The sequence below is a fragment of the Chamaea fasciata genome, unplaced genomic scaffold (genome assembly GCF_029207755.1).
Source record: "Chamaea fasciata isolate MVZ Bird 193981 ecotype frontalis unplaced genomic scaffold, bChaFas1.0.hap1 SCAF_9, whole genome shotgun sequence".
Lineage (NCBI taxonomy): Eukaryota > Metazoa > Chordata > Aves > Passeriformes > Sylviidae > Chamaea > Chamaea fasciata.
The window spans coordinates 16,767,240-16,793,231 of NW_027094094.1; the positions used below are offsets into that span (position 1 = coordinate 16,767,240).

Here is a 25,992-nt window from a genome sequence, read left to right on the forward strand (position 1 = left end):
AAAGCTATGGCAATAATAGTTTAGTCTGCATATTTGCAGCTTCATTAGGAGTTTTGTGAGCACAAAAATACTGCTCATTATTTACTGTTTCCTCGAGGGAGCAGAAATAAAGGTTAGAGCATCATCATTCTCCCAGTGTCATTCACATGTGCAGATTAATTGTCTTGGCTGAAGGCATAACTCTTGCTGCAGAACTCAGTGCAGCAGTTTCATGTGAGGACATCTAGTGAACACTTGCACTCCCCTCTGATTCTCAATGAGATGTCCTAAGAGCAACTTTTTCAGTCCTGAGCTCTAAGACCCCAAGACCAAGAAAGAGATTAAACCTGTATATCTTCTACACAACAGCCCTGCAAAACAGAGCTTCCACTGTTTCCAAGGAGGAATATTTCAACCCTTACAAAGCAGTGTGAATAAAATTTCTGTGAAATTACTTAATTTCTTAGCATATGGATTTCCTTTCCCTGCATGCTACTGTGATTCAAGTTCCTTAAAAAACCCAGCAAAAAAGCACCACCCCCAAAAACCCCAAACAAACAAACCCAGGTTATATAAAAGCAGTGAGCTGTGTCGGGGAGGTTTAGATTAGCTACCATGACAAATCTCTTTTCCCAGAGGATGGTTGGACACTGGATCAGGGCTCACAGGGAAGAGCAGCACCAAGACTGCCAGAGTTGACAAGGCCTTTGGACAACACTCAGGTGTATGATACGATTCTAGGAGCGGTCATGTACAGGGCCAGGAGCTGGACTTCTATGATCTTCGTTGTTCCTTCCAACTCAGGATTGGATTCATCTCACCGCCAGTCCCATTTTCCAGTCTGCCTTCTATCATATACTCAAACCATAACTTTTATAACCTGCTGGAAGCGAGCCGATTGCAGTACACTCTGCCTGACATATCCATGGCTGACTGCTCTTGGAGACAGCCTTAGGGAACTGCAGGAGCCTCTGCTCCAAGCCCACAGTGGTACACCAAGAGCTAATTTTAAGAGCAAGAAGTTTTCATTTAAGAAGTTATCATCCCAGGAACCTTTCTGCTCAATGACTCCCCTGAACACTGGAGGTGCTAGCTAAAACTTTTTCACCTGATGTTTTCACTCCAAGAAAAATTGTTCAATCTATAATGTAGGGGGGAAAAGGACCACTATAATGGATGAATATATGGTGATTATTCTTTTCTTTTTTAATTAAGGGATTTATAGAAGCGTGAGATGAATACTTTAGACTGCAGGGGGGTGTAAAGGTGATCTAATGATGCTGCCAAATACCAACCTCTTGATTGCAGACTTACTCTGTGTATTAACAAGCGTGTCAACCACAAGGCAGTGTTCAGAAAGCATTCAGTTATAGCATAATAGAAAATAAACAGTGAGTAAAATTTAGAGATCTCAGTCTTCCAGTATATTCCCTAATATTTTCATTTTCCTTAATACTTGTTCCACCAGCACAGGGCTTATTTTCCCGATAAATTGCTATTGTGTTCTTAATCTTTCTTTGTTACCATATTCAGACAAACAAGAGTGCTCAGTTATTATAAATAGAGAGGACTGCAGTCTTTGGCAGAGAGCAATCATTATACTAAACATTTGCTCAATATTCAAATCAAGAATAGTGTATACAACAAGGCATGTATCAGAGAAGCATTAAACAGCAATGAAGTTGAAAAGAAATTACTTAGAAGTTATTGCTAGCTGGTCTTTTAGTGTGTACTTGAAAAATCTAAATTGTTCATTGACCTTGGCTGATCCGGGCACAGATATATTAAGAATATCCACGTAAGTCAGGTTTGGTGAATTTTTATCACTGACAACTGGTGGTGAGAAGAGGTTACTGGGGAGATTTAGAAAGAGGTGGGGAGATGCTCTATAAAAGACAGGAAGCCATTAGATCTTTTATAGATTACCTTTTACATCGTAAATAAAGTCTTCCCAATGCAGAGTACCACAGGAAAATCACATTACAGCCAGGTCAAAAAATTCCATTAATTAAGGCAGTCATTACTTTGCATTACCAGTCTCTTTTCAGAGAAATAAGTACTTGGATAATGGATGAGAACAGCCTTAAATTACACAGAAGGTTTTTTAATAGAGCTGTGATTTGCATTAGTAATTAAATTTTTAAGAAAAACACACTACATTTTACAACAACTAGATGGCACTGTCCAAATAATCTGTTCTGTTCATGCTCATTTATCTGATCATTAGACTGAGTTTTCTTTTTAAGCAATTAGTTATATTTAGAATAACATTGCCAATCTTCACAAGAAGAATTTAAAATAGGGGGGATTTTTTTGTAAAAAGAGATCCTTTGCTGTAACAAAGGTTCAAACAAATTTTCTCTAATTTCAAGTACTGACAGAACTGCATGGCAAAATTCCCAGGTGACTCAGGCAAATATTGGGTTTGATTCATGAATCAAATGTCAGCATTCATTAGTGGGATTGTATAAGTTGCCCCAGACTTTGGCTTCTTTTAGCATCTCTGCCACCATACCAACACGAATAAATAATTATAATATGCAGAGCAAGGAAATGATCAATACTGTCCGCAGTATAGTGGAGTCTGATGATGTTCTCTCTCCCGTAGAAGTAGGCAAGGGTTCCAGGTACTTTACTGGCAGTAATTCCCAGCGTTATGGGAACTGATTGTTAGTGAGAGAGAAGACAACATAATGAATGAACCACCAGAGAGTCAATTTTCAAAAGCCTTCAAGAAGTGATTTCTACAATGGGGTGGAATAAAGAAGAGCTGGCACTTCTGAAAGGGCTGAAGTTAGCTCATGTTAGAGGTCTTTTTGAAGGAGGGTTTTCTATTATTTTTCATGCTTTGTGTTTTATATACATATGAACTTATGTATCATTTAAATTATTGCCTAGTGAGTAATACAGTGGAAATAAAGGAGAGTATTTGGTGCCTACGCACAGGACTTGAGAGAGTATGCAAGGGAAGATAGTGCTCCTCAGAGACAGGCAGGCTGGCTTATTTAGTGACCATCCGCTTAAACTGGGAACTTACATTCTTTATTAGTGTCCAGCTTGTGTACTTCAAACCACAAAATGTACATGAGATAACTTCTCTCGTGTATTACAGTTACTGACGTGCTAAAAAAGATTACACTCTGGTTTAAATATTAAAAAAAAAAAAATCAGAACAAAGCCTATACAGGTAAATAATGGCCTCAGAGCAGTCTGTGTAGCTGGCTTTAACTTACCTCCTGCCACAAGCCTGCTGCAGAGATAGACAAACCAGGTTCCTAGAACAAGAGACAAACAAATGGGCTTTGTTAACAGCCCTGACTTTCAGGCACAGGGAGAAACCCCTGCAGTAGGAGGGAAGTAAGTGCCCATTGCATACAGTCACTACCCTTGTAGGAGAACATATTTATGTGATAAATTCTTTTGCTGCACAGACAAATAGGTATTGGTCAATTTTGAGCAGACAACCCTTGCTCACCATAATCCTGCATTGATCACTGCCAGTGGCAAGCTTCCCAAAAACATGTTCTTTCCAAAGAGGACACCAGGAACAGTGCTATCCCCAGGTACATGGATGTCCCTTGAGTGAGGCAGTCATGCATTATTGATAGAGGTACAAGTTCAGTTACTCCCTGTATTTGGCTGGATTTTGTCTCACACTTTGCTTACCCTAGAAATGCCTTGAATGCCGGAACACAGTGAGGTGTCCTGGCAAAGTATCCCTCCAGTATCAATGCTTTGCCTTTATGCTTGCTTACCCTCTCCAAACATACACAATATAGTTTAATGAGAAATGTTTCTCCTGTACATAAGCCAAGGTCTGTAGAGAAAAAATTAAATAAGTAATAAAATTATTGGAGCAGAGAATAAAAGCTCTGTGTCCTAGCTGAAGAGCACATCCTTGCCGGCAGGCTGGAGAGCTATTCTTTTCTGATTCCATCTGATTGCCCATTTAATTTTTTTGTACAAGATAGGACAGATCTAACAGGAAGGTAAGGCATCCTCCCAGGCAGTGGAAGAACACGATTTCAAGTCTCCCACTTGTCAGGTAGTCACCTTCACTACCAGATTATTATAAAACAGAGCAGCCCGTTCCTCCAGCATAACAAACACAGATCTTAGTTGTCTTTTCTGGCAAATGCAACAACATAAATTGTCCCACATATTATGAAACGTGTTTTTCACACCAGTCCTGGACACATACATAGATTGATTAAAATCTATTTTGAGTGACTGCCTTTGATTCCTTTTTGTTCACCCCACAACAGACATAGGGGTGGTGATAGGAGTGGAAAATAATTTATTCCCGTGGACTCACTCACAGGACCTAAACAGATCTCCCAGTTGGGTCTGCTGAGGTCTCACAGGAGAGCTTTGTGAGCCAAGGACTCAAAGTGCAGTGAATACAATTTTCTGTGAAAGAACAGGCACAAGCCTGTGAGCTAAAAAGTTCTGTCCACACAGAGCCTACACAAAGGCTCAAAGAAACAGCTTGCCCTCTACCAGACAAATCACGTCACACTGCTTTGGTTCACTAATCCTTTTACAAACCACATGCTTTCAAATGCAAACACAGTGAATGTGTTAGGGGAACTTTGCTAGAAGTATCCATAAACCAAATACTTCAAAATATTATGCAGATTGCAAATTACTTGCATTTTGATTGACTAATCAGCTTCCTGAAAAAGAGCCCTCTATATACTATGATTACTGTCTTGATTGGAATTCAGCTTTGCCAACCTCCTCTACTTTAGCAAATCCATACATTTATCTTCATTAACGAAGATTCTGGAGCTTTTTCTTTTGTCGTGATTGCTGTGATTTTTTTCCCCCCTTAAACTCAGTTTTAAAAAAAATAAGCATTGTCCAAGATCAGTAAAACTTTTATGTGATTGTGTTTAAAATGAAACATGGTCATATTGAGACTGACAACTCCTGCAACACATTCACAGTTTGCAAAGCATCTGAGAGATTTTATTTAAGAAGAGTGAATTTTCACTCCATGCTTGCTTCTGCTCACAGCCTGATTCTGAAGCTCAGCTGAGGCTCTTTGCCTCAGCTCTTCTCAGAAAGGAGAGAGTGTTACTCTAGGAGAACTTGTTTTCAAATTACTTTCTCTCCTTCTTCAAAAGCAGGAAAAGCTAATGAAGGAGAAATTTCAGGGTCCCCCCCCCCTTCCTTTTTTGTGGAAATACTGACAAACAGACAAATATATCAAAACCAAATATCTAATTAGATCAAATCTCTCTGCTTAAAGTCATGTTATAGACGCTTCATTTTCTGCACCACAGCCACACCACACTCGAGGTAGAAAGCCAGCAGTTGGAAAATTACATTCTAGGAGACAATTCAAAAGGGGAAAATATGCACATGTAAGGCAAAACCAGGAAAACCAGAAAAAGGGTCCATTCTCAGCAATTTGAAATATTGCATGTGACACTGAACAAATTAGTCACAGAATTAAAATGACATTTTTTGTTTCAAAAGAGCTTTTAAAAACCATCTCAACCATCTGTTGTCATTATGTGATCATTTAAGCCGCAGAAAACCCTTCCAGAATAATTTTGCTACATGTAAATTAATTTCTACGTGGTATTTTAATTTTCACAGAATATCTGGATTCTAACAAGAGTGAAGTTGTCACTGAACTCATTTGTGTTTTCGTTTTTTGTTTGTTTCTTTTGCTTTTAGTTTCACTTTTAACATGTAAGTCTTTTCCCTTCCAAAAATTGAGGGAAGTTTTCATAACATTTGCACAACAGGTCTGCAAAAAGACCATGGCAAATTAGGTACAAAGAATGTTTTTGGATGACACCAATAACAGCACGGAACAAAGCAGCCAAGAAGGCTGATTGTGGAAATGTAACTTGTGTGAACAAAGTGACAGACTTTTATTTATTAACACTTGTCTACCCTTGGAATCTTATCAGAATAGTTATCCCAGAATAACAGCTTTGATTGAAAACAAAATGACTACTCCAGAAGGAGGTTTACCAAGGTTTCTTTGGCATTGGAACTAGTTTAGCATGATAAAGGAGAGACACTTTAAAAAGTTATTTTCTTTTTAATTCAATGAATGCATTTGCACATTTCCCAGTGCATGAGCCTCATTCTATCACAGCCTAATTCTGTCCTAAAATGCATTATGGCCACTGGTGCAGACCCTGCTGAGCACAGGGTCAGAGCACTGCAGCCAAGGAGGCAAGAACACCTCTTCTGTACCATAACAATTTATGGCATAATCTCCAGACAAAAGCAAGGGATGGACCAAGCAAGCAAAGGCTCCACAGTAAATGAATCTGACCCTTGAAAAGGCAGGTGAAGAGTCAAGAGTAGAAGAAATTAGGGGTTCCTCTGTCTAGTCAGGAAATCCTGACTTGTTATCACAGAATCAAACAAAGCATATTGAAATGGCCCTTGGGGAAAGTCACCTGCAGGAGAAGTCATTAGCTCTGTCACAGCTTGTCTGCAGCTCATATGTCTATTCCCAGAGAGGTGTCCAGACAGTGATCTGAGATTCCATAATTGATGGCAGAAACAGTAAGAGGAGGAAGGAAAAATTTCATCAATGAATCTCAGAATATCCGTGCTTAATTTAGAACTTCAAAATTGTTTAAGTAGCAATATGAGCCTACTTAATAGATTTACAGAGGCAGAAGAACTTCTCCTGTGTCCGCAGTGAGGTCTTGACCTACTTTTAATATAAATATTCACATTCCAGTCTAGTGGTAATAAGCAGGCAGGTTATTTGAGGCTTCAGGTCTGGGCTGAATTTGTCTGGGGCACTGGTGAAAGCCAGCTGGCAATCGCCCTTGTCTATTGTTATGCTTCCCTTTGCAATTCCCCTTTACAGAGGGGGAGAAAAAAAAAAGAGAGAAAAAAAAAAGCATATTCATCCCTCCAAAGCAGTGAATTACAAAAGAATTGAGATCAGTGCCACTGGAACTGACCAAAACTAACACTCAGCAAATAGTGCCCTGAGTAACTGGGACCACTGCTGCTTAAAACAGAAAGAAACACTGGCAAAGTGTACATAAATGCTTGAGCATCTCTCTGATGTTTTGTGCCCTTTGTTTTGTTCACATGTGAGGCTGCTCTTGCCCTCTTAGAAAATTTTCTCCAGGTTGAACCTACACATTGTAGAGGTGCAGCCCTGCAGTGGTGTGAAGCACCGTGCAGTTGGGGTAGAGAAACAGAAACAAATCTCCCAGCAACAAAAGTAGAAATAATCTGCAGTTATGTCAAGCCAAAGTTCAAAATGGAAAACCAAAAAGAGATACCTAATTTTTGTAGTCTCAATGGAACTATTTGAACATTACCATAAAAAATACACTCTCAGAAAAATAACAAAAAGATTAGAAAACTGTAAGGCCCATCAGAAAACTGAAGAGCTCATAAGAAAACATTTATCTGATAAAGCATAGCTATGAAAAGTAGTTTAAAAATTTATAACTAAGAGACAAGTAAAAGTATTTTGGAAGAGTCTGGTGTATTCTGTTTAGAGGGACAGGGCATGATTTGGGTCAGCACAGTAAAGATACACATTTTATCCCATTTTTCCCCTCTCATATCCACCTAACTATATTATCTCTGTAGTTCTCTTTAAAGGTAGACTTCTATTCAAATCCAACCACATTATTGCTGCCTCTTACTGTTACTTTTCACTTCTACTCCAAGAGTGGCAAAGCATCAACCACAAACTGAACTCTCCTGTGCAAGGCATCACAGACAGAACAGCAGGTAATATTTAAGTGCTCCCAGTACAAGAATATGGGAGGAATAGGGTGGAAAGAAAGGAACTCAGAGCAACAAATACAGTGAAAAATGACACATGCAAGACTGGAGCTCGCTAGGGGCTAGATACGGCTGAGAGGCATGACAGTCCTGGGAAATGAATACAACTGGGTGGAAATGGGGAGACAGGGAAACACAAAGTGAAGCCGAGGTGAAATGTTCAGCTCCTGGCAGTTCTTCAGCTCATAAACATATGGGCTGTAAAACTGCAAATAGTGACTATAAAACTTGATTGCATACAGAAGCTAAATCTCAGTTGATCCAGAGTTCATATTAATCTCACCTCACTCCACATCTATGTGAGCCCACCTCTGCTGAGCTGCCACTGAGAGAGTCCACTGATGTGTCTATTCCCAGCATCTGTGATTGCTTGGTGAATTTTTTCAAACTAGGAATCTTTGAGAACCAATTTAAACACCAATACAATTATTTTTGCTAGAGCTTTCACAAATTTTTCCCTTGTGAAGACTGTTTTCTTATCTGACGTGAACTGCTGGCCTCTCACTGTTACAGCTGTAGAACAGTAAACAGATTATAGCCTGTGGTACTAAATAGAGACAAAGAATCATTTGCACCTAAATTCTGAAACCCCAAACATTGTTTTGCTCTCTTTGCCGAGAATACAAAATAAAATAAAGAAGGAAAATTAAAAACCCTGTACACACACACAAGAGCTAGAGAATGGAAATGGTGATTAAAGTATTTTCTATGCCAATTTTAAAGCTTGAATGAGAATGGCAAAAAATTCTTCCTGCAATCAACCTGCTATTCTACAGCTCCCCGTGGAGGGACTGGAATAATCCAACAAATTTCACATCTGTGAGCAAGACCTGCTTGCCTGCATTAGCCTTTCCTCAGAAATAACAGTCACCAGACAAGTCAGGAAAAAGTCATCTAAGGACATAAGTTTTGCTCTGCCTGCTCGGTACATAAATTATTCTTTATGTTTGGTGCTTCCTGTTTCAATGGAATGCCATCTACATGAAGTTACTGTCTGCCTTTTCAAAGGAGGGAAGTTTTTTAACTTATCTGGATTAACTGCTCTCCACGCACATGCACAAAAATGAGTAAGAGGAAAAGGCCAGATCATTCTCATGCAGAACACACTAAAGGTGGAATATAAACCAAGGAAGCAAAACAGAAAGCAAAGTAACAAGCTACTTTTTTGAGCCAAAGAAATAATTTGAAAGACCAGCTTTGCAACAGCTAACTCTGAAGCTTGTTTCCCTTGCTTTTAATAAACTAGGCTCGCCCAGGGTTACCTTACTAAGGTGCAAAAATTCAGCAGAAGCCTTCAGAGTTACTATTTTTCTGCTTGCTTTGGTATTGGATTGTTTTGGTTGATTGGTTTTGGTTTCACTGCTACTGTTGTTTTTACATATGCATTATTTATGTATCATTAAAATACCAAAGATATATATCCATGTCAAAATTCTCTAAGACTACAACTACAAAAAGTCAATTTCTTCACAATCAAAAGTGTGAACAAATGGTGTTTCAAATGCTTCAGCTGAATCTGACTTAATTGAAAAACTCACTCAGTAATGGCCCTATGTAATTGAGTTTGAGGTTATCAATTAATTTCACAGTGAGACTCAGTAGAAAAAGTACACTTGAACCAGAAAAGGAAGAACAATTTTCCAGTGAGTTGCATAGAATAGTGCACATCCAACCAGACATCCAGACAGATACCCAGGCATGACAGCAAATGATATTTGCTATTATAATCCCATCTCCTTAGAGACACTCCCAACAGAGCAGAAAATAACTTATTCTAAATTAATCTTATTTAGGCAACACAGGTTAACTTTAACTACTAATTAATCCCCCAAGAACCTTACTTCTTCTGCCCAATGAATTGATAATCTGTCATCATTTATGATTTTTCACTCGAACAAATCAAAGGCTTATTACTAACCAGGGTGAAATACTTTGTGTCATATTTTTCCAGGACCGTATGACTGAAAGTATTTATTATGAAGTTAAATCTTCTCATTCTACTTTTCAGTTTTGTAATATTTTACAGGTTTTTTTCTGATTATTTTATAAAAGTTTAAAGTCAGCTATTTTACAGTTTGTCATACTCTTGCCTTGCCACAGACCAATTACTTAGAATGTGTTTAAAAGTTGATAATATTCCAAAATTATAAAATATAATAATTATGACAGATTAAATTCAAATTAATTGTTTTGTTTTTTAAACAGTATTACTACTGATTATATCCATTTTTAGATGCCCTGGTATTCAACCCAAAGCTTTCCTTAAAATAATTTCATCATGATGAACACCTGCTACTACTTTTTTTATACATTCATTTTGCAAATTGCAAAGCTTTATATACATGGGCATCTTTTGTCCTCAAACAGGGGAAAAGCAAAGGCCACATCCAGCCCCATGAGGTCTTTCCATTTACATCAGGAGGCACAACTGTAGTGCATTTTTTATTAAAAAAAGAAGGGAAGCAAAATAAAAACAAAATCACCACACAAAAACACCACACATTGACCAGAAAAACTAACAAAAGCCCCCCAAAACCAACTGTAAAATGTCTACCCAGGGCAAACACATAATTAGTCTTCATATTCAAAATTCACATTTAAAAATACACCCCTGCACAGAACTAAGATTTCTGTTGATCAGTGAATCAGATCCCAGAAAAAAATTGTCTATAGGCTATAATCCCCTTATTTTTCTTTTCTTCGAATTCTTTATATATACTTGACTCATTTTCCCAATATGTTTCCAAAGCACTTTCTCCTGCATTGTTGGAAGGGATACAATTTTGAAACCATTTGTTCAGCTCAGCTGTGTAAATCTATTGTATTTCACTGGTTATTTTCAGCAACAAAAATATTCTGTGTTTGTCTTCATACCTCCAGATAAGAGGCTGGGAAGTGTTTGGCAAAGAATATTTGTCAAGATGATGACAAGCATAGCATGATCTTTTTCCACTCCCCAACTCTTGAGCATTAACCTTTTATCTGATGCCACAGATAATGAAAATCCAAAGTGTATTTCCCATTCACTTCCAAGGGAACAACTTCATTTGCTAAAACATTCTAAGCCATCAAATTTAACTAATAAGAGGGTACATCCTGAGACTTTCCAGATGACTCTAGTAATCTGACACTGGGATATCTGAGGTGGTAAATGTGACATTCCATTTCTGCACAAGTTATTTAGAAAATTCAGAGTTAAAGACAAAGAAAGATACCTATGTCAAAACAGCTATTAAAAGCAAGATAACATTGCAGTAGCTTTGAAAATTATTTCAGCAGGCAATAGGCTACAATTTTCTATATTCATAAAGCTGCAAGCTTTTCCCTTAGAGCATTGAGAGCCTGCTCTCCAACAGCCATGGGTTACAGAGTGAAACAGGCATCAAGAAACTCAGAGGTGACTATACTGCTGCCATCCATAGCGGTGCACATTTGCATCTACTGGCCCAGCAGATCTCAGAACAGCTGACATCTAACCTGTAGATCATAAACTATAGACACTATCCCGCACTGACAGAAGGCCCAGTTTTCTATACCCCACGGAATATAGACAGCATCACACTCTATTCGTGTATGATTGATGGAAGAGAAAGCCAACAACAACAACAACAAAATGCTAAACAACAATTCAGCACAAAAAAAATCACACAAAATCAACCCAGGTAGAAGGAGTTTTTCTTTGTTTTGAAAAGAGAAGTACATTGTAGGCAACTTATAACAGCAGTCACAACCTTCTCTATATTTTTTCATGGAGAAAAACTTCAGAGACCTTTGATCTCTTTTTATATTGGTCACAGAGAATGAAGGCAGAAAGATTTAAGGCAAGGCTTAAACTTTCAGGTTTTAACACTCACTCTGAGCAGGTTCTCTTGGAACAGTCTTGTTATTGGGTTCTTAATACAGCCAATCAAAATCAGGAGATTAGAGCAGAAATAATTTTTATTTCACTGCCTCCTGAAAAGATGTATTTCCAGGCCTACTTTAAATATAAATACTTAAAAAGTGAAACAAGTGAGTTTGTCACAGTATTCTGTGTTTTCAGCTATTGTTTCCAAGGAAACATAAAATTAACTCTCCAGGTAAATAATGTCTCACTCAGAGCTACCAAAATGCAACAAGGGAGAGTTAATAATGACAAAAACAAAAGCAGCTTTTTTCACAGAATCACAAAACATTCTGGATGGGGGACGATCCTCATCAAGAGGTAATGGAAGGAGAACAGGAGGAGAGAGGTGGAAGAACAGATGACTGAACCTAACAGCTGAGAAGGCAAAGGAAAATACTTAATGTGAAAAATGTGGCTGGCACAGAGGCAAAACAATAAGACTGATCCCAAAGAGCAATTGTATGACCATAATCACCTTAGACGAGTTCCACAGATTTGTTGAAGGCAGGCAGGAGAATATTAGCAAGTCCTCTATTTTAAGATGGAATGCTGAGACATCCAATACTGCCTGTTGTATATGGAGGTTCATTGGTTGAATGCTTTCTTTTTCATATTTAACTTTTCCATTCATCCTGTGATTGTTTTAAAATAGTGTCTGTTAAGCAAACTTAATAAAAGCTGAGCCCTAATATCTGTGTCATATGCTTGAAGAAAAGGTTCATTTCCCCACAACAGAGACATTACTTCACTCATCTCAAGCAGCACAAAGAGGTACACCATTCTCTTTAATTTCTCCAGGAATCAGAGAGTTAGAGGTTTGACCACTACATCAGAAAGACTTTCCCCCCCCTTATTATCAGTATTATGGCTCACACCTACATTACAATTCTACCACACTGAGAGCCAGCTTCCTCTGGACTTGTCTAAAGTAGAAAAAATTCCGTAGTAGCTTCCTATTATCTCAGAGCGATTACTCACACAAATTTTGGCTCTATTACTTTACTCTTCATTGATAGTATTCTTCTACCTAAGTATTTTGCACTCATTTTCCAGTTTTCATGGATGTGGTCTGTTTGTCCTTGAAGTGATAGAGCTGTATCAAAGAGTTAACTCTCACTGCCAGCATTTAAGATTTAAAATAATGAGATGTGTAGGAGGGAGCTGAAAAGAAAGGGAGTCTGGAACAGCAATATGACAAATGCTTTAGAATATCTTAGTGCAATTGATACTTAAAAATTATTAAAAATAGGCAACACAAAAAATTAGTTGCATTGCTACTTTTTATAGGTATGTACAAAAATGGAAGTTTGTGTTATGATTTTATGACTTATTTATTGAGTCACAGAGGCCCTCTAATAAGTACTTTAGAACAAGCTAAAAGAACAAAATAAATGAGTATTCACATGTTATGGTAATTATGCAGGTTGGCTCTTTGTGCTATTATCTCCTACACAAAGATGAAGCAGAGGTGGTGAAAATTTCTGTTAAGGTTAAGAATGGAAAACATTGACAAAGTGGCAAAACGTTGAAATTTCTGCATGCTGAGTATCACGTCTTAGTGCCAACGTCAAATCCCCACGGTCTCTTGACAGGGCATTGGCAGCACTGGAGGAGCAAACCCCATTCAAGTGGGGTAATGTGGTGGCTCAAATTACTCTGAGGTAAAAGAGATTTGAAAAGGATATTTTTAGGGTTCGGTTTGGGTTTTTTCCCCCGTTCCTTTCTTTCTCAGAGAAGCTGAAAACAAAGCTCAGCAAGAAATGTACAAACCTACCAAAGTGCTGAAAATGGACACAAAGCCACAGGCTGAGTCAGAACTACGTTTGCAGTGTTCCTTTTTCAGCCTGTGGGTCTTGCAGAGTAAAGTAAACAGCAATAATTTTATTGGCACAGCTAAGGCACAAGGGCTAAAGAAAAAGAGACAGGACTCCAGTGCTTCATTCTACAAGTGGTAGAAATTGTTTCATTTGCTATCTAAATAGCATAAAATTTACATACAGTAGTAATAACTCTTCATTTACAGTCTCCTGATTGAGCTAACATTCCTACCCCTAGCCATGGCGTTAGAGCAATGGATTTAAAGGTGAGTTTCAGACTGATAAACACAGGATTCTGAATAATGTTCCCTACAGCAAAGACTGGGTATAAATTGGAGAAGACAGAATAGAAATTCCTGGCCAAAAGAAAATTGAACCATCATTTTATAAATAGATGTTACTTGGCTGATGGAGCTGCTTTTACTCAACAGGGCTAAAATTCAGAGTTATGACAGGAGATTTCTTAATTGAAAACTTGATAGGAGCCAAGCTAATATGTTACACAATTATACAGAGCACCCTTCACAGGAAGAGGAGATGAATATCACTGCAGAGTCCCTTGGTATGACACGTCTGGAACCCAAAGGATTATAAGAAAACTCTTTCTACTGGAAGGCAAAACAGTCCTTCCTCACTCATGCAGGGGTCCTAAGTTTAAGAATACCTGGAAAGAGCAGAGCAGAATATTGGTGAGGCAAACATCCATGGAAGTGAGCTCTGGACACTGATATGTGACATGAGGTCATCATTTTACCCAACTCTACAGCCTCAGCCCTTCAGCTTCTTCCCTTTTTATGACCTCATACCTTTCTCCTGATGTGCACAGGATCTTAAGCAGAAGTCCCTAAAGGATATGGGGTAAAGCTGTTCCTGGCATGAAACTAAAAGGAAGTATCTGATTTCACCACTCACTTTAATAAGACCAAAATTCCACTTTGTTTAATAAAAATTAATAAAAAACTTATCAAATAAGACCCAATTGAAATCCTGTGGTGGTTGAGTTTAATGCTAGAGTAATCATCGAATAAACTATTCTTGTGCAAAATAGCCATGCTCCAAGTTTTATTGGGAGCTTTTATTTTTTGCCTCAGTAGTTTTCATGATACATCGCAAATTATGATTTTTTTTCATAACCAGTTAAATTATTATACATTGAGTAGAAGGTAGTTTCATTTTATATTAGATTTTTTAATGTAAAAGAAGAGGAGCTGTGTTGCTTACACCAGATTCATGAGTGAACACAACATAGGAAGAAGAGAACACAAGGAATAACTGAAGTTTTTGCCTGACCTCTAGACCAAATCAATCAATCTAGAAATATATGAAGCTGATAAAACTCAGTTTTGAGAGTTAAATTTTAGGGGAAGAACGAATTTCCCATGAGAAAGTATTTAGGGGCATTACAGAGCTGTCACACCTCAGAAGCTGGCAGCCCAAATCTCTCAGTAGAAAGGTGCTGTTGCAGGAGGAGCGGGGGAAGAATCACATTGGTGGAACACCGACAAGTTCTTCCACAGACTAATGCACATATGCTGTCATCCTTGTGGTTGAGAGGACCAGCAGATTATGGTAAGACACAAGCAGGAGAAACAGAGCAATCCTCTATTCCCCTCTGCATTGTTTCTCCTCACTTGGAAAGCTTCAGACTTGCTCCATTTTAGATCTTTACTACCTGGCCACTACCAGCTACTTGGCATTCTAGCTCCCTGTTCCTCACACAACTGATAAAGTTTACAGGTTTTTCTCCAGCTTTATTGCAAATGGTGCTATTGATGAAAAATGAGTGCTCTTACACAGTACTAATTTGCAGACAGAAAGAGTCAAGAAAGGGGTTACTGATATGGATCTCAGCAACTCCATCCCAAGAGAAAATGCAATCAATATAATTCCATTTCCTAAACTTAATTAGATTAATTTTGTGTTTAGTAAGAATATTTAAAAATGCACCTGCTTAATTCTCACTAACAATCCCCAGCAAAACCGTATGTACATCAAATGCATACATTGTGATAATCAGAAAGTTAAAGCTCTGTGTCTTCTTCCACCCCAGCAGCACACAGAAGGACATTTTTTTCTAACTCATCAGTCATTTTATCACTCCTGTCATGTACATTTAGATGCATATGGGTATCCAGGTGAAGAGGAAAGGACATAGGCAGAGAGCTCAGGCTAACAGCAATGTTAAAAAAAATTCCAAAACCAAGCCAAACCATAAACACTAATTTTAGGAGTCACTTAGAAGTATAAATGATAAATAGGACCAGTAAGGTCAAGTGCCCTTTAGAATCAGAGCTGTGAGTATTATAGTTACCTAGGCAACATCTGCTTCTTCTTCTATTTAGGATTTCATCCATGTACAGGGACAGGAAAAATAAATGAGAGTTTTCAGAAATTATTCAGGTCTTTTTAATTAAAGCCAGAATATAGGTGTGATGAAATGTGCATGAGTAAGGTGTTGTCTTCAGGGGAAAATGTCAGATTTTATACATGAAAAAACGATTTTAAAAACCTCAAAAATAGTTTCATGTATTAAGAATGACAAAAAGTTTAAGGCCTGAAATTAATGCCTAGATCAAAATAGGCATCACAATTATTTCAATACTGTGAATAACTGTATTAACTGTAAGTGAATAATTTGAATGATTATGTCTTGTATACCTAAAACCAATTGGTAAATGAGTTTTATTCGTGTCAAAATTTTAGATTTTTCTGAAAACAAAGAAAACTCAGAACAAGAAAAAAAATTCCCACATCACAAAAACCTGTTAAGAGCATTAAGGAGCTTATCAAGTTGATGGAGACTATTCAGCTTAAACATCTAAAGGAATGTGCACTGAAATATTTCAGAGTTGATGGAAGCGTGAAATCAATCACCTCTTGTAACTTGTCTAATGGAGTACTCCAGGCAGAGAAATAATATGATTGAATTTGGTTTCCTTCAACACTAATATTTACTGCTGTTAAAATCCTACAGCCTAAAAAGAAAATCCTCTAAGGCAAATTTGTATCCAGGAAGAAAAATTGCTATATTAACTGAAATTCACTAGTTTGCTCTTGCTGCAAAATTAAAATAGTAATCATCAAATTGCAGCAAAGAACAAAATGACATTTCTGAGACATTAATCTTTACAAGATGTTAAATTACTTGTAAAAATCTCAAGAAAAACAAAGGAATTAGTCAGACTATCATTTTCTCAAGAAATGAGAGTGACTGTGCTAATTGGTTCATGTAATATACTGAGGACAATCCTTCAGTTAGTTTGGTGTGTTAGTCAGTGACTTTCAGGAAGGACAGCTGACTTGTCATGGACAAGCAATGAAAATGAAAATCAGAAGGTTTTTGTCACCTGTTAATTCTGCCTTTTTTACTTGCAACCTGGTCTTAAGCAACACCTTGTGACCCTGAAGAGAATATTAATTGGACAGTGTACTGGCTTTCAGAGCCAGGTGAGAGAGAGGTTTGACTACATAAACCGCTAGAAAAATCTCCCTAATTTTGTGGAAAATGAAAGCAGATAACTCCACTGATATTAAAAATGGATAAAAACTTGTCTCATACCTACACTGGCCACATCAGCCTATTTGAATGATCACTGCACTTAAGCTAAACCTCAGATAATCATTTTCATTGTCTGGCTCACTGTCTAAACCTGAATTATTTAGAACATTCAAGTTAAAGCCTATTAAAATCTTCACCCAATCACTATGAACTGGTTTTATTTTGCCATTACTAATAGATGACACACCTATCCTTTTTAACTCTGAGAAGCTACCTAGTTTGTTACTACCCAAATGCACATTATAGTTCAGTAATTTTTCAGGAGTCCTGTTCCAGTTTCTTGAACATTGAATTACTTTTGTCGCCTTTTTTTTTTTTTCCTCCTCCTCACCAGGTCTGTTTTTTTCCTTGAAACGTTTTGTTAAGAATTTTCCTCTCATAATGCTGTCCCCTCTAGCCACAGCAGTGAGTTCTGTATGACAAGAAACAGGTGGCTTTAACAGTGGTCTGGAGAGTGGAGGTAGAGTGGAACAATTTTCCTAAGTGACCAAAATCCTGTGTACCAGGAAACCTGAGCCAGGTGGTAAAGGTGCCACAGCCGACAGCACAACCACCCCTCCCAAGCACAGCTGTATCTGAAGACGGATGCTTGGTGCCTCTCCTAACCTTCCTTGCTGCTCCGCTTTGTCCCCCAGCCTCCAAAAGTTCTTTCATGCCAGCCTCCAGGGTGATTGCCACAGAAAATTCAGTGCTCCAGCTTGGAAAATTTGTTCACGTTTCAGAGACACTAGTTATGTCTATATGGACCAAACACCAGCTCTCAAATTGCAGCTGCATCTAAAATGTTTTGTGCTTACACAGAAAATTCTTTGGCCCTCGAGAACAAAGCAGGCAGACCTCAGGCCCAGCCAGGCATAGTTCACATTACAGTGCAGTGTAGCCATTAAAAAAGATAGTATAATTGTCACAACAGAGGAGAGATGGTGTCAGTCTCTTCAGTTAGAGATGAAAATGTGCATGAGCAAGATGGGATATTTATGAATCACATAAAACCCACATACTAACCTTTGCATTTTAAACTCACCCAGAACAATGATTTACTGGATGCATTTTCTTAGAAGTGTTTAAGATCTTACACTTTTCAGGGGAAAGAAAGTACTTTAAAAGGTAGCTAAACAGTTCCATTAGCTAAAAAAATTTAGGATGCCAAGTGATTTTTAGTACTGTTCCAGGATGGCAAGTTGAGCAGTATGTGAGTAGAAAAACCACATTTCCCTCTCTGAACTCTGGTCTCTTTGAGCAACATCTGACATTTCTACTGCCCACATCCCCCCACCCACAGAAATAAGCCTCTGTACAATAAGCTTCAAGGTCCTGTTGGTTCCCACAGTGCCATCAGCCCACTTTACAGCAATTACCCATCATTACATCAGAAGTCCCACTGATCTCCACTTTAACCACTGAAGAAGATCCACAGGAGGCTCACCTCCACATCTCTGCAGTGAGGAGCTGCAACTGATGCTTAAGCAAAACCAACAGGGTCTTCTCAGATGCAAAGCACAGTAGCACAAAGCCAGTAAGATGAGACCCTGAAGCTCCTCATTTTATCTGAGTCTCACAGCACTGCCATACAAGCCCAGCTAATCTGACAGCACAGTTACACCCAGTGCAAACAGAATCGCTTCCAGGCATCCTCTGGCTACCACCACCTTCAGAGAGTGTAGGTAAAGTTGTGCAAATCCCTGTATACGTCCACATTTTCACACTTGGTTCTTGCTGAAACCAGCGTTGTGAATAAACTTAAGCTTCTACCAAACCATTACTGCATTTAATGGCAGAATTAAAATGGATCTAAGCAAACAACCAAACCTTTTGTACTGACATGTAGATAGAACTGACTTGCAGGCAAAAACACCCTTCTGTCAGAGTCAGCTCTGTCCCTCCACAGGGAAGCAGGGATTTCAGGGAACATGCTGCTGCTCAAGGCTGTACTACTTCCTCCTCTTTGTACCACTTAACATTTCAGACAGGTATTGCTGTAGCCACATGCTGAAAGTACCATCAACAGGTGTCACAAATATAACACAGCTAACACAGATCAGAGTCCAGATAGAAACACCCGATTTTATGTTGGCAGGGCTCATACTGACATAAACCAGACCTACAGAAAGCAAACATGGCCTAATGGACACAGCTGACTTACAGGCAGAGGGCTGTCTTTCCTCCCCCACCTGCCAGAACCTTTGATTCCAGTTCTTCACTGTTCGTCCTTTTAAAATCAAGTTCTTAGGACAGCTAACAAAGAATTGTGAGAGGAATCATACTCTTCATGAAAACTCTGTATGTTTTGGCTAACAACTTGGTATTTCAGACTGTTATGTTCCAAGAAAGCCTGATGTTACTCCCAGCCTGGACTGCTTGCAATGAGAGTCAAAGGAATTATAAAATCAAGCATGTTTGACAGAACTCTTAACAGAAAACCACACTCAAAGTCAGCTATGGAACCTCAAATCCCCCAAATAATTTAAACATCATGCAGCTGTTTCAAGCCTCCTTCTCTGGGAGAGCATTTGCTTCAAGTGTGTTTCTATAATTTGTTTTTCTGAGCCAGTCTTTGTACAAGTAAAGACAAGAAGTGGTTTGTCTGCTCAAACTCACCACAAGGTTGCTCAGCAATACTCAAGGTTTCCACTTACAATTAAAGTGGGAAAAAGCAAAACAAACACTTCTCTTCAATATTTGGTTACATTCAAATGTTTTATGCTTTAACAGCACCATAACATTTACCTACACATTTATTTAAAAATCTGCTAGCTAAAATACAGATAAAAACAACACATTGCATTTGTGAAAGCCCAGAGATTAACAGAAACTTAGTGGAATTCTTATTCAAGTATTCACTTCCCTAGCACTGAACACACAGCCCAAGAACACACCAGAAAAAGCACAATCTTTTCAACTGCTGCAGAAATAACTGTTCTTTAAAATGTTTACTTCAGTTCTTATATAAGCACATCACTCTTTGAAGTGAAATAAAGTATTACAAAACACAGGCTAAATCAAGATCAGAGCATCTGAAAAATCTTCAGTATTTTATCTCCTTCTGCACCACAAAAGATAAAGCCTACATCAGAAGTCTTCTTCACCAACCTCCCAGACAAACAGCAGAAACACTTTGCAGATGAGGAAAAGTATTAACCTCTTTAGAGTTGATAAAAGATGGAAAGAAGAACATAAGTACCCAGTTCTTACCTATCAGGGAACTGAAGCTACAGGATTTTGCTCCATGTCTTCAGCAGGCAGAGCTCCAAACCTGTGCTCAGTAGTGCAGACCAGCATGTGCTCCTTAAAATCTTCCTTTTCCAACCTCCGGTGCCACTTACTTCCTCGCCACATGTTCCTTCCCTCCAGTCCCAGAAGACCTCTCTACCTACTACTTTCAGCTGTCCTTAACACATCTCAGATCAGGAGTGATCACCAATGCCTGAACAACTCCACAGGCAGCAAATTGCCCCTGCAGAGATCCCTGTGAGCTCTCACACCTCAAATCAATTTATCTCAGCAAATAATTCTGCAGAGAGTCAACAAGTAGTAGCAGATTCTAGCTCTTATATTTTCCCCTAGAAATTTGTGAAGTGAAAGGGACTTTTTCAAATTTATATGTTTTTTCTGTAGTCAAACATATAAACAGAAGGACTCCAATGTCACACCTAAATCTTTAAATATGCTGCACTTTAGGTGGGCACCATGTCCAGCCCTGGTCACTCTGGAGCTAACTTAAGCTGTGCTTTTCTGGGTATTGATGAGGCTCCTTTCCAAACTGAGCTGCAAATTCCTCTAGTACTAATTATTCCCACTCAGGGATTGCTGAGTAGGATTGTTTCTAAACATTTTCACAACACAGAATATCTTCCATGGGCTTTTACCTCATCTTGTAGAGCACGTGAAATGTCATCCTGTGCTTCCCTATCGTGGCACTGCAGCCACTGGTAGCCTTTGCCATTCCCCTGCTTCAGGTTTGGAGGGAACCAAGGCCAGAAGGGTTCATAAGGGGATTGACTGGTCCCTTTGCAGTCCCAGATTTCTTTGAAATTGTTTAGAAGAGGTCAGAGTATTTAATTGAACTCACAAAGTAAGCTGTTTTGTTTGTTACAACATCTTTATTAGAAAGGCCAGAGAGTATCAAGTAGTGAGTTTACCTCTTCCTGGAGATGTGCTAGAAACACTTAAGCTTTCTAAGTCTAAAAAGTGATGCTTGTTTTCACATTTGAGTTGCCTTGATCTCTGCACTCCTAAACACAGGTCCTGAACTTGTCATTAAAAACCACATAGTGGTGTCTGATCTGCAACCCTGCAAAGGTACTCAGAAACACCATATTCCAGAAGCATTCTCCCTTCTGGAAGCACGACCATCTAGCACTTCTGCTAGATTCTGAGCTTTGCATTCGATTGCATTTAACACACATCTTAGCTGAATGGGCTCAGCTTAGCTCTGTGGTTCACCTCTCACCATAACTTAACAACATAAAACTGTAAGAGATTTTATATACCTTTGTCATATTTTTAAAATAAAACCCAGGGTTGTTCAGCACTGGTCTTTATCGCCTCATTGGAAATACTGCTGGTTTATGACGTTTATGGATCTGCCAGTCCATACACCATTTTCCTAGGTTTTGCTCTTACAGAGCTATATATTTTTGGTTGGTTGGTTTGTTAGGTTTGTTGTTCTGGTTTAGTTTTTGTTAAGTAACACAGTGAAGTCCCTGGATTCTTAGAAATCGCTGGGATGCCTTTGAGAAACAACACTGAATAGCACTTCTAGTTGTGTTTACAGTCCATAAGAGAAAGCCTCTTTATCAGAATGTTCTCTCATATAAAGGACATGGGTGTATTAGGATGTTGTAAAATCCATAAAAGAGGGGCATCTATAAACTCCCTCACTGAAATATGCAGCAGCTTGGTGCTGCTACCTCTTGAAGTGTCACTTAGGGCTGAAATTAGGGTGAGTCCTACAAGCACTTTAACAAAGGACTTCCTACCTGATGATGATTTTGGGTTCATGACAAAGGAAAACTAATCAATGCACAAGGATAGAGTTTAATTTCTGTGCCTAACACACTAATCATAAGTCACCCACCCTGGTCAACAAGGATTACACAAGCATGGTGAGATCAGGCTGTCTCGAGGGAGGTTAGACTTTGGCACAGGGAGACTGAGCATGGGAACCCAGTGCTGGAGCCCAGGCTATAGCAGAGACATCATGCTGCTCCAGAAATAAGCCAGGGCAGCTTCTCCTGGCACAACAATGCGCTCTGGCACCAAATCCTAGTGTGACACATTTTGGGAGGCTGTCTCTCAGCTGTAAACAGCAATTACTAGGCTGATCAGAGACTGAATTCAGGGTTGATGTTTCCTCTGCTTGGAGAATCTGCTTGGCAATCGTGTATCAGATGATTGATATAAGCTGCCAAATGCTTCTGTAAAGTGCCATATTTCCCCATCTTTTATAGGTTATAGTGATAAGAAGTGCAATGCTAATTAGTTTACATTACAGATACTCCCACAAAAGAGTTGGTAATTCCTTGGTGTTCAGGCCAGAGCCAGAATGTGACTGACTTCTGCGTCCTCAGCCCTGCTCAAGATGACAGGGAAAGAAGACATGTCCCCTCCCTGCCTGGAAAGGTGTAAGCAGCAAGCAGAACAACAGACATTCAGAGAATTTCCTCACTGACAGGCAAGACTTTCTGTGCCCTTCAGAGAAAGATACACTGCAACGAGCTAAAACCCTCAAGGAATCAAGGGTGGAAAATACAGAACAAAACCAACAGAATACGTCTTCTGCAGATCCAAAAGCACTCAAGGGACTGTTTGAAGAAGAAGCAGAAAAACCAATTTCACACAATGGAAAAAAATCATGCACTGCTTGTGCCTTCAAACAGCATTCATTTTCATAAAAGATCTGTCAACTGTTCCTTGCATTTATGTTTAGTTTGAATTGTACTTTGCCTGTTTAAATTAAACGAGGAGAATTTCACTTAGTTCTCTGATCCCCATTTCCAAATGACCAAGATTCTATCAGATGTAGAGACAACACTGACAAGAAAAATACAGTTTACAATAGGGCACCTTGGAGTAGATGAAATAAATCTTTTTCCTTTCCCTGCACATTTACACAGATATGTATTACAATGACAAGATATTTGACCAGCTTTTGTAATCATCTTTGTCCAAACACTCCACGAGACAGTTAGGATGTTAAGGCCAGCAGAATTCTGCACTAGGAATGTCACATCAACATTAACCTTCTCACTCCCATAGGGGCCTCGCTTTTGTGGCATGTTTAAATCTAATTGGTTTCCCGAAAAAAAACCCCAAAACCCCCAACATCTGTACCTGGATTGTTGACATAAGGCAAACTCAGTTTCAGGATTCTCAAATTCAGTGGTAAGCAATGAAATATCAAAAAATGGAAGTTCTAGATGTTAAAAAAGCCACAAAACCAAAACATAAAGCATTAAGTTTGGAAAGAAGCTGTACTTTTCAAACTCTTTATGGGAATTTTAACACAGTTACAGCCCTTTTCTAACCATTTACAGCTGATTTTGAGGTCAGGCTGCTTTTTCCCATCCTCCATAACTTAGAGGAAAATTCTCTTGAAGATCCAATTATACCCTATAGTGTAGTAGCTGTAATTGAGAGAGAACTTTATCTGTGCTCAACGACATTGGGTTGGTTAAAGGATTTGTGAGTAATTGGTTTAACTGAGAACAGCTGTAAAATTATGCTAACAAATCAGACAGAGCAAAGATTTGGCTACCACAATCGACAACCGAATTTGGAGTTAAAAGTCTTTTTCTTTCGTCAGTGTACATGCACATACATTTTATTTTGTTTGTTGAGGTTTTTTTTTATACTGAAACATCCTGGAAAGTAAGAAGGAATTCTATAAAATCTGATTTTAGAGAAAATTCCAATAAATCTTACCCAGAAACTGCCTCAGATTAACTCCTTTGGACATATACACATTTTCCAAGTATCATTTCTTGCACTTATTAATGGAAATCAGGATGCTGAACTCTGTGAAGGAGAAAGTTTAGCTGAGATTTGGGATGCTCCTAGATTTTTCAAAGATGGCCTGATGTGGGTTCTTTTTCCTAGGGGTTTTAATTAAATAAGATACAAATACTGTCAGAGACAAAAAATGATCCTAAACTACTCCACACTCCTTATCTATTTTTTGACCCAAAGATAGATTTTGTCCTATGTTTTTTACAACTTTTCTAAGAGAAAAATATTTACCAAAAATATTTACTCTGCACACATCAGATCATAAGGGAATACACAAATAGTGTGAAGACAGAGATAGAGTAAGCTGCCAATCCTTTACCAGCATAGGACTTTGCATCAAAATTTTGTGTATCAAATGGCCTCCTGAGATGAAGGAAGAGCCATATGATCTTTTGTGGAGCAGTTTTGTGTGCAGAATTAAGAGAAGTTACCAAGGTCCACATTAGAGACAGCTGTCACTGCATGAGCACTGTTGGATGGGCACTGAGATATTTGCCTTTCAAGCCCTCAGCCCCAGTAACCCAGGAACCCTCAATGTCCTGGGAGAGGGGCTATCCTTGGCTGAACCTCTGAGCAAGGCCATACCAGGGCACTTCAGGTGTCCTTTCCACAACCCCCAGCTAGAGGCTGGTGCAATCAAGGAGAAGCAAAACCTGTAACCAGGAAGAAAAAGGGGTTTCTATCCCATCCCCAAACACTTTAAGAAAGCAACCCCTCAGCCCAGAGTTATCAGGCATGTCAGCAAGAGTTTCTTTGCTTTGTTGATACTTCATCTAAAGCAAAAACTGCATTTGAAGGAGAGGCTTTTCACTGGAGAATTTAGTGCAATTTCTCCCTCTTTTTGCATTGCTGTGGTGAAGGAAGCACAAAAGAATGCTCTTAATTTATGGCCAGGGTAAATCTATGAAGAGACCGATGATGGGCTGCACAGAAACTAATTTGTCCTGGAGCCCCAGGAGAGTTTGCTAAACACTAGGTGATTAGCAGTTCTCACTTACCCTAGAGAAAAGAATGTGCCTTCAGCACTGATAAATACTCAGGGACTATCAGCTGCTGCCTGCTTGCTGTGTTTTCGCAGAACTGTTCAGATTATCTCCATAGGGAGGCCGAGAGGGACAGAAGCTTAAGCTGTATGAATTCTGAGATTTCATGCTGCAGGGACCGAGCAAACCGCAGGTTCAAAAATTCAGTGAGACTTCTTCCCAAAACAGAGTTATGAAGGGCTGTACTCACACAATAAACTGCCTGAAGCTATTCAGAGGTATCCTTTACCACAAATCCACAGTTCTCATTGTTTCATAGCTACATTCCTATGTTTATAGTGTTTCTATACTCTTATCAGTATACCAGTGTTTACCTGAAGATTGTAAGTATACATGCTGTTGTGTACCTCCACCTCCAAAAGGGTATTGCAGTTCCAAGTACTCCAGAAGAACATTTGCTCTTCAGAAACATTGATTTATTAACCATTTCTGCACTGAGAAATACTTTAACATCCTGTTAGGATTCTTTTCCATAGTTCCAGCTCTTCCCATAACACCTAAGGTGCCAAGAGCACAACTAGCCATCTACTACCAAAAAATTATGAGTGAAAAATGTTATTGCCTTTTTTAATGTGAAACTGGCACTGAAATTCTAGTGTGAGTAAATCCAGATATCTAGATAGAGACATAGAGACAGAAAAACAAGCCCAGGAATTTAAATAAAGCTAAGCGAAAGGTTAAAGGGCAGGCATAACGGGACAGCCTTATAATAGCTTTTCAGGGCAATATTCTTCCCATCCTGTTTGATACACCATGCTAAGAAAAGTCTGGTAACATTAGAGGGGCATGTTAGTTTTCACTGAAAACATGACTGGTACAGGGTGATCACCACATTCCTCCTCACCTCTGGCTTTTTCATCCTCTTTGCATTTCACACTCTTTGCTCCCCCAACAGACTGGATGAATTTG

The 25,992-nt window shown here is 38.8% G+C and overlaps 1 long non-coding RNA gene across 1 annotated transcript; it reads right to left on the reverse strand.

Annotated features, from left to right (window-relative positions):
• Nucleotides 1–2,564: 2,564 nt before the first annotated feature.
• Nucleotides 2,565–20,298, reverse strand: LOC136293836 (uncharacterized). Its single transcript, XR_010722264.1, has 3 exons — nt 20,225–20,298; nt 3,213–3,254; nt 2,565–2,642 (listed from the first exon to the last, which is right to left on the reverse strand). It is a non-coding gene; the product is annotated as an uncharacterized lncRNA (long non-coding RNA).
• Nucleotides 20,299–25,992: the final 5,694 nt, after the last annotated feature.